Source organism: Arvicanthis niloticus, chromosome 17 (genome assembly GCF_011762505.2).
Source record: "Arvicanthis niloticus isolate mArvNil1 chromosome 17, mArvNil1.pat.X, whole genome shotgun sequence".
NCBI classification, from domain to species: domain Eukaryota; kingdom Metazoa; phylum Chordata; class Mammalia; order Rodentia; family Muridae; genus Arvicanthis; species Arvicanthis niloticus.
Window position 1 is genome coordinate 57,349,994 of NC_047674.1, and position 9,698 is coordinate 57,359,691.

A 9,698-nucleotide genomic window follows, 5' to 3' on the forward strand; every position below is an offset into this window, starting at 1 on the left:
GCTTTGGACAAATTTACATATGCAAAGCTTGCGGTGCCTAAGTAGAAATCCACATGGAAATGTTGTTGAGTTACTTAGGTGAGAGCTGGGGCAGAGCAAAGATAGTAAAAGCAAGGGCTACACTTGGGTGATGGATGTGTCAGCTACTTGTGGGTGCCCTGGTAAAATACCACAACCAAAAGCAACTTGTGGAAGATTATTTTGCTTACCATTCTGGAGGGAGTATTCATAATGTGAGGGAGAGATACAGGACAGGAAGCCAGAGCAGGAAGCAGACGGCTAGCATCCCCAGCTACAAGCAGAAAAAGAGTGCAAACTTCAAGTGAGCTGAGGCTATAACCTCAAAAGCCTTCTCCCAGTGTGGCACTTTCTCCTGCAAGGCCTCCTAAAGGTTCCATGAACTTCCTGACACCGCTACACGGACACACAAAACTTATAGGGGATATTTTCCGTTCAAGGTGCCACAGGTACCATGTTTAAAGCACCCCGTGTTATTTAGGAGCTCTTGGTAGAGCTGACAGTTAATCCCAAATATACAAGAGATGCTGCTTCTCCACTGAACCTAATGATTGACAGTATTTGAAACTAGCATTTGTACACCTGATTCCCTTGTTCCCTTGAACTCATGCTTTGACTTGGTGACAACAAGCTGATGAACACAGATAACAAAATAAGCAAACCTGGATCAACAGCCATCTTTATCAGCTGCCTTCCAAGGCCACCTAGAGGTGTTAAACACCATGTGAAGCTTCTTACTGGTTTAAGTGAAGAAAGATGGCACAGATGCTAAGGTAACCAGCCCAGAGCAGTTCTGTGGTTAATGCTCACTTCCAAGTTGACTGGATTAGAGCCACACAGGATATTGAACGTACCTAAGAGTGCCTTTCCCAAGGTCTAAGTGATGAGAAGAGGCTTCTCCTGAATGTGACTGTCACTGTTGTATGGACTGGACACTCAGACGGAATAAGGACAAAAAGAAGCAAACCAGAGAGTAGCCACTCTCCTTTCCTTGCTCCCTTGGCCCGTCATGATGTGAACTGACTGAGCTGTCTCACTTGTGTCCCTCCATCATAATGAACTGGACCTTCAAGCATTAAGCCAAAATAAATCTTGCCTCTAAGCTGCTTGTGTCAGGCAATCTGTCACAGAAAATTGGTATCAGAAGTGGAGTCATTGCTGCAACTAAATCTGACTGTGTGGCTCTCAGGCATCTGAAACCAGTTTGCAAGAGGAAGTTTGAAGACTTGGAGATGTGGGCTAGGGAAACCCCTACAATATGGGAAAGAAAATATAATGGATGACTGTGGAGACTTGGGAATCCTGAATGCTGATTAAAGTGTAGGCAGTTAGCTGCTGTATTTGTGAAGTCTTAGCTGGGGATAAAGACTCTTGGGAGCCATACAAAATCTTGATGGATTTTTTTTTGCCAGAATGTGTACTATAAATGACACTCTAGCACATGCCTTGAAAGCTTGAGAGGCGAGGTTTAAAGAAGGAAGGTTCAAGGCAGATACTCAAACTGCAAGAGCTGTGGCGTCACAGATGCATCCACCCAAGAGGTCAAAAGAAGGCTTGAGACGCCAGGCATTGTAGAGTAGAGTCAGATTCCCATGCATGATGGATGCCAATGTGAGGTGAAACCCAAGGCATAGAAGAGAACTCGGAATACGGGAGAGGTCAGGAATATGGAATGTATGCTGAGAAAAGCCAACAAGTGTAGCAATATTTAATTAATAAATCCTGGTGTTGGGTTCATTACCCACCGCAATAGTTTATGTTCCAGAATGAAAGACACACACACGCAGCCTTTATATTTTGATATGCCTTAGTCAGCTCAATAGCTGGGCAACTGCCTAAACTCCACACAGTTAATCCACTTCCCACCAATAATCCCAAGTTATTACTTACTAAACCCTATAGTCTATCTTGGCTGCTCTAGACCCAGAGGACTGCCTACCTAGGCTGCCCTCTGTGCTGCATTCTCCTGGCTCCCTCACATGGCGAGCATGCCTCTCTGTCCTGCACTCTTCTCAGGCATGGTTTCTTTCTTCTCCTCCACACTCTCCCAGCATGGCAGATCCCTCCTTCCTCTCTCCTGGTCTCAAGCCCAGGAATCTTAAAGTCTCTGTCTGCCCTGCCCAGCTATTGGTTTTTGGCATCTTTATCTACCGATCAGAACCAACTAGGGGCAAGTTCCCAGAAGCTATATGTGAAATCTCTTGTACAGTTTTGGGGGAACTTAATTAGCACTTATAATGCAAGCAGCTACAGCCAAGTACTGGAGTCACCCCAAGAGAGGCTCTGTGGCTGTTAACGGCTTACTTATAAGAAAGAGTGTCTGCCCAAGCTTGTTGGAACTCACAGGATGCCCATGCACCTCAAGTGCCAGCCATAAAAGCGATAGGATTTAATGTTTGCTCTGCTGGGTTTTGGATCTGCTTTGACTCCGTCCCTATTTCCTGTGCCTTCTTCCCCCCCCCCACCCCATTTTGAAAAGCAGATGCTTATGATTCCATCTGTATATTGGAAGCACATAATTTTTGTTTCCCACACGAGTGCTCACAGTCCTACACTGCCTTGAGTCAAGGAGAAGACTTTGAACTCAGTCTAAAAGTTTGAACAGTTTTTTCAAAAAAGCCTATGGGACTCAGGCACAATATGAGCTGACCACGAACCTCTGGCAAGGTGTTAGGGACAGACTGTCATTACCAAAGGAGAATATCACTGGTTGAGATATTTGCTGAGAAGGGTGGGCTTGTGGTGGTTAATCACTGTCGACTCTACCAGATGAATAACTTAGGTTATTAAAGCATACATCTGATGATGTCTGATCTGAGAGCAGTTCAAGAGGATTCATGGGGGAGGCTCCTCACCCCGCATATGAGTACACCATCTTAATAGCAAGGTGCTATTAATGGAATGAAAGAGGAAAAAGAAATCTAGAGAGTGTAGGTAAATCCTGTGTGTGTTTCCTGATCTATGATTCCTCTCAAGTTGTCTATACCAGCTTAATTTTTTCATAGTAATGGAAAAGTCACCACAATGGTCCTGAGGAGAACTCTTCTGCCAACTATGGAGAAAGCAACAGGACTCAGGCTAGGACAATGAATGCTGGTCAGGTTCTTAGTTAGGGTTTTATTGCTATGAAGAGATACCACAGCCAAGATAACTCTTATATAGACAAACATTTAATTGGGTCTGGCTTAGAGTTTCAGAGGTTCCGTCAACTGTCATCATGGTGGGAAACATGGCAGCATGCAGGTAGACATGGTGCTGGAGGAGCCAAGAGTACGACATCTTGATCTGAAGGCAGCAGTGGGGACTTTCTTCTGCAGGCAGCCAGCACGAAGATCTCATCTTCACTGGGTGGGGCCTGAGTATAGGAGGAGATCTCAAAGCCCATCTACACAGTAATGCACTTCCTCCAACAAGGTTACACCTATTCCAACAAGGCCACATCTCCTAACAGTTCCACTTCCCCTAGGCTAAGCATATTCAAACGCCATACCAGGCATTAGGAGGGTTCTGTGCATTTACAGTCCAGTCCTGCATTTCTGTTACTCCATCCTTTCTATAAAAATTGTGGCCATATGATGACCCACTTCTCCATTAATACTCTACTTGTATGGAAAGTAGCATGACTCAGTGTGACATGTAGAAGCCAGCCATGTCTTTATGTCCTTGATGGTAGAGAGAATCCATGTCTTAAATGCTACCATTCCTGCCCTGTAGTAAGCACTGGGGAACATCCTGGAAACACTCATGACCACAATTCTTTACTTTTCTGTATACTACTGAATACCTAGGTATGGGGCAGGGCTGAGTTAGCCAGCAAAGACTGAGATTAGCAAAATGAATACAGAGACCTTGAGTTAAGGGTGGGGGCTCACAATACTGGTGACCAGTGTAAATGACAATACATTAACTTTTTGATCAACTGGGGGAGAAGTGATAGTTGGTCATACCTTAGCCTTTGGAGTGTGGCTTCCCAAGACCAGGTGACTAGCTGCTTGTGTTCTGAGTGAAGGCTTTTGGAGGATAACCAAGTATCAGCCACTTGTGCTTTTTAATTTTTTTTTTCAATATTAAATAAATCTTTGGGGCCTTGTCAATAAGTTTATCGTCTTTCTGAAAGATAAAATCTTAGAAAATCGTTTTAGCTTTCAGCAGCCCATTTCTGAGCCCTGAGGAAGCTTGCCTTCTTTTGAGCAACTTGATCTCTCTTCTATACAAGAAACATTTCGGAACAGTTTCATGTCTTTTTCACTTCTCTCTTGGGCTTCTTCTGGTTTAGAGCATGTGGGACCATGCTACCAGACAGGCATAAGAACTGACAGGGTTGGGTGAGCTCAGACCCTGGGAATTTTAGAGATCTGAGACTGGTAGGGGTGGAGCTGCTTTCTCCCTGTCTCTGTGCCTACTCTGGAACATGTAACCACAACACCCCACTGAGAGGACCTTAGGCAGTCAGTCACAGTAAAGTAATGCCTGGAGTTCTTCTCCGTGCTGATGAGATATCTGAATAGCTTTAAGCCTTCACCCAAATGAGCTTCCCTTCCTGGGTATTCTTTCTCCCAAAGCTGTTTAATTACTGGTTCCCCCTGAATAAAGCGTATGTGTTTACATCCACCATTAAATCAAGCAATATGAACAAACAGGATCATCCAGAGAGCTGCTTCATTAAGGGGAACCTGCCATGGGGAAGGCTTTCAACTAAAGAGCGGTGCCTAAGACTCCCAAGGAAGGCTCTCTCTCCTCCAGTTCCTCCAGTACCCTTGGCACTGGCTCTCAATCAGACCGGATTCTGCTTGTCCTGTGCTTCACCTCTCCTTCTCCACCTGGCCTGAAGATGTCCCAGGGGAAAGGTAGACCAAGGACCCCTATTCCCAACTCCCTCTCCCAACAGTAAGGGGATCAATAACTACCATGGACTTGGCCTTGCCTCTTCCTGGCAGCATGCTGACAGCACCCCAGTGGAGAGGCAGGACACAGTGTGACTGACTGGATTAGCACCACGAGCTTTCCCATACATCTCCTCCATTATGTCTGGAGTTACTGAGAGACCTGTATCTTGTATCTGTATACGTATCTTCATCTTCCTCCGTTAGGTAGCACATGTAATCTGAAACATTCTGACCCTTTCTGTGTTTCCGATGTCCTCCTGCAATGAACTCCTTGCTTTCAGAGTCATAACCGGGGAATAGTTTGGTACTATGAGGGGTAGACATGCCTCCATCCACAGTTCCCTTCAGGGGCCCTAAAACTTTATTGCCACTTGTAGTTCTGGCAAGACTTGCATCCAAATAGGAAGTGAAGGCACCAGGCTGACAGTCTATGCTTTCCACATTGTGTTCATCTCTAGTCTTCTCCACTCGGCCCTCATAGATCCTGTCCATGTCAAGCCTGTTGAGAAGCCTGCAGTACAGTAGGCTCTAGCATAATCTGTCAGGTCAATTTTCTCACCATATTTTGGCAGTTCATGTGCACGTGTTGTGCAGACTACAGTGACTACAATATCCCCTTCTATATGCGCATACCAATCTGACAGATATCTCTTGTTAGTTACACAAACCAGCATCCTGTATGTGGGAGTGCTGTGCTTACTTCTGTCCTGGATTGCCAATTGTTTCTCGTGGTCAGTTTTACCCTCTCACCACCTTCTAAATCTCACTTGGTGTCTCTTAAAGTAGGCCTTATTCTTGACAATTTTCACGAATACCATTCTATGGAATAGAAACCTGAAATCATGGCTCCACACAGACCTTACATGATTCTTTAATAAAACACTAGAAGGGTTTTCCTGGTGGATCAATTTTTCAGATGCTGCTATAATTTAATTACTAGGTAAAGGTTTGACAGCTTCAATACATTTCTTAGGGTTCTCTGGTGTGTGATTTCTAAGGTACAACCAGCCATGAATTCAACAAAACAGCAAACAAGTAAATGCTTTCTTTCTAATATGAACCTTCTGTTTTCCTAACATAATATTTATATTGTTTGGGAACTTTATACAGTGCACCCTGATCACGCTCGCTTCTCACCTGTTCCCAGTCCACTCTTGTGCATTCCTCCCCACACACCAAAAGCAGAAAACCAAACCAAACAAAAACAAGTCCAATTTGTGTTGCCCACATACTCACTGGCCCATGAAAACTGAGTTTTTCTCCATGACTCCCCCGTCTCTACCAGAAGCCATCAACTGGAAAGAGCTGCATTTTGGCATCTTCATCATGATTTGTAAGGACTCTCTTCCACAGCATCCTAGCTGGACCAGTGTTCTCCTTGCAGGCAGGGGTTGCCACGGAAGCCTTCAGTGTCTCTCACTCTAAGTTATGAGCTTGCAGTCATCGATATCACTGCACAGAAGCTTCATTGTCCTTAACAGCTGGTGACAGCATGGATCATGGACTTCCACATGGTTTCTGGCAGAAGCATGGGTGGTGGACACTAACATGATCTCCAGCTGCAGCAAGGACCACATTAGTCTTTCCAGGGGATTAAATTCAGAAAATAAACCATTCTTCATCTCAGATATCTTGTTGTTCAGAGTCAGGTTGATCCTGTGGTTGGGCAGCATGTCAAGGGACAGGACCTGCCGTAGCTCCATGCTCTCCTCCTTCCAGCAGGGCAAGCATCAGTGATGGCTCCGTGCAAGGCATTCCCAGTGGATGGTGACTGGCATCTCTAGTTCTGTTTCTCCCTATTACTCTACCAGTCCATTCTATAATCTTTTTTAATTTCATGAAACCACTTTTTTTAAAAGCATCTTCCCTTAAGACCTGCCTTCTTTTTAGTTGTTTTGAAGTTACTGTGTACTCTTGCAGGCTCATCCTGTGCTGCCATGTCTTATATGAAACCTCTGTGGGTCTCTCAGGCTCCTCAGATTGGTACCCCAGCCCCACAGATACTGGCAGCCACCACCAGCTTCTCAACTATCTTAATATGGAACTTTCTTAAAAAGAGGTTTAAAGTAAAAATTAAAGGCTTGGGTACATGTTTTATGAAAAACTTTTCCTGGGGAGATATAACACATATATACCATAAAAACATAAAAATGCCATAATAGCATAAATGGTTTAAAAATACCATAAAAGGAAAATGAAACAGCTCCAGGTATGCATGCTGATAAAGCCCAAATTTGTGACTTAGTGGGTTTTCTTGGTGTTGCCTACGAGATTATGGTTAAGGTGTTTCTTGCAGGTGCAGAAGAGACACAAAACAGCTTCATCAGGAAAAGTCTACCCAAGGATAGGACAGCTCACGAACTCTGGAAACCCTGAGCACACTGCAAACCTGCAGGCAGTTCCACAGGTTCAAGAGTATCCTTTCCCAGTGGCTCAGTTGTTCTGAGCCTCTTCTAGGAGGTATGGCTGGTCTGTTACTTCAGGAAATTAGGCTGTTTGCAGATCTTTCTGGTGGCTGGGCTTGTCTGAGAGAGACTGTCAAAAGTATTTTCTCTTGATAGCCCCTTCCAGGGCAAGGGCCTAGTGATTCTAGTCAGCCTTAGGGACTTCCTGAAGCAATTTCGAGGTGCTTATTTCCTGTCTAACTCAACTTCCGATCAGGATGGAATGTTTCCATCTCCAGGAAACTGCTTCACAAAAACACACTCTCCAGCTTCTCCATTTTATCTTCACTGAGAATTTTTTTGAAGTTGAACAAGTAAATAATGAAAAACTTTCCAGCCTTATCACATTTTCATAATTTCCCTTTAGTATAAACTCTTGATGTTCTCTGATTTCAACATTTCTCAAGGGTTTTCTTTCTCAAGTTCCTCACGCTTATAGTGATTCTACTGTGAAGCCTTAAGTGGTCACAATCTCTGCATTCGTAGGGTTTCTCACCAGGATGAGTTCTCTGGTGTCAACTGAGATGTAAGCAGGTCCTATAGCATTTTTTTTTCTTGCATGTCCTACATATGTGTGGTTTATCTCCACTATAGTTTGATTTTAGCATGAATTTGTGTTCAGTCTCAAAGGATTTAAAGTACTCTATATTTTTGTACTCTACACCCTCCCCATGGTTGGATTCTTGGACTTTGATATTTGAACAGAAACTGAAGCATTTGTCAATCATTATGTTCACAAAGTCCTTCTCTAATTTGACGTCTTTTATGTCTGCTCAGGTTTAGTGATTCCACAGAGGAGTCACTGTGGTTACCCATCTGTACTTGGTGCAGTTTTCTGTAGTATCACCTGTGTTAAAAAAGTATACGTTGGGAGGACTTGTGAATTATTTTATGAGCTCATTCCATCCATAAACTTCTCTTTGGTATTCACATGTTGATGGACAATGTGCCTTGAGCCTTGATCAAAGACCTTCCCATCTTGACAATGATTCTCTAGAAAATGAGCGAACACACATAAGACAGTGAGCACTGGACTCAAGAGACAGAAGTGAGCAGGGACCCAAGATGCAGCCATTGCTGGGTTGCTCTTCTGGGATTCTGTTTCAGGGATGAAGCCTGGAGTGCTCCTTGACATTTCTCTGTGTTAAACTACTAAAGGAAGTGGGTCTCTGCTTCTGTTTCATTTCTCTTCACCTCCTAAGGTTCTTTGTTCTGCTCTGTGGTGGGTTGGTCTGACTGAACAGTATGAGACCTGGCACCTTTGCTAAGGTCTCCTTTCTCTATGTATTCCAGTCCTTTGTTCTGCTCCCAAGGGGAGCAGGTCTGGCTTATCAGTGAGCCCTAGGAGGTTCCAGGCCCACCAGGCTTCAGTTCCCACCACTGCATTGCTGGCTGGTGACTTTCCCAGGCTGTTCCTGTTGGTATGAGGAATTTTCAGGACATTGCAAAACCCAGGTCTATGTCATTGTGCCATGTGAATCTGGAACAATTCATTCCTGGGAGGCCTCTGGAAATGGCAGTTTTTCCTTCGTGCTTTTGTATCCTCCGTCAAATCAGCCACTTTTATCTAGAGCTTGATGACTAAACTTTTACCCGTCATCCTGGAAACTGAACTGGTTCAACACTTAAATGTTGCTGAAGAACTGACGGTTGGTTGAAAATCAAGTGATTGTGCTTTCGCAGAATCTTTCTGACCTCTTGGATGCCTTCGTGTCAGGTGTGCCTCATCAGGGGAGAAGCTCATGGTGCCCACTCTGGCTAATTAATAGAAATAAATGTGCTTACAGTCTGCTTCCAGGTAGACTCGAGTTTGTGGCTGTTTGCACCGTTCCTAAGAGGCCTCTTTGTGTTTGGCCTAAATATTAACTCAATGTCAATTGAGAAAGCAATTTAATGGCTTACTTGTGAAAGACATTATCAGTTCGTAGTTTAACTTTGATCCGCTCAGGAAGCCAGTGCCCAAGAGTTCAAAAGAAAAAGTGTCACGTGGGCAAGGATGCACAAAGATTTGATGAGCTGGAAGAATCTACAGTCACAGCAGAGATTCATGCTTCAGGCTGAGAAAACAAGAGGTAAAGGGGAGTCACTAATGCTTTTCTAGAAAAGGCTTCCTGGAAGAGTTTTGGGCCATTTAGAGGGTACCTGGAGGAACCAGGGAGAAGAGAGAAAAACCAGTGTACAAAACCACAAGACCTAGTAGTGGAGACAAAAAAAAAAAAAAAAAAAAAAAAAAATACCCCATTGGAATAATGTGGATTAATGCAAAACTCTAAAAGTATGTTAAAGTAACTATTTTTGAAAAGGCAGGTCCCATCCTGATGCCGTTACTATGGTGACTTGAACCTCACAT

The 9,698-nt window shown here is 44.0% G+C and overlaps 1 pseudogene; it reads right to left on the reverse strand.

Moving 5' to 3' along the window:
* Nucleotides 1-3,167: 3,167 nt before the first annotated feature.
* On the reverse strand, nt 3,168-9,191 carry LOC117722649 (large ribosomal subunit protein uL18-like; annotated as a pseudogene).
* Nucleotides 9,192-9,698: the final 507 nt, after the last annotated feature.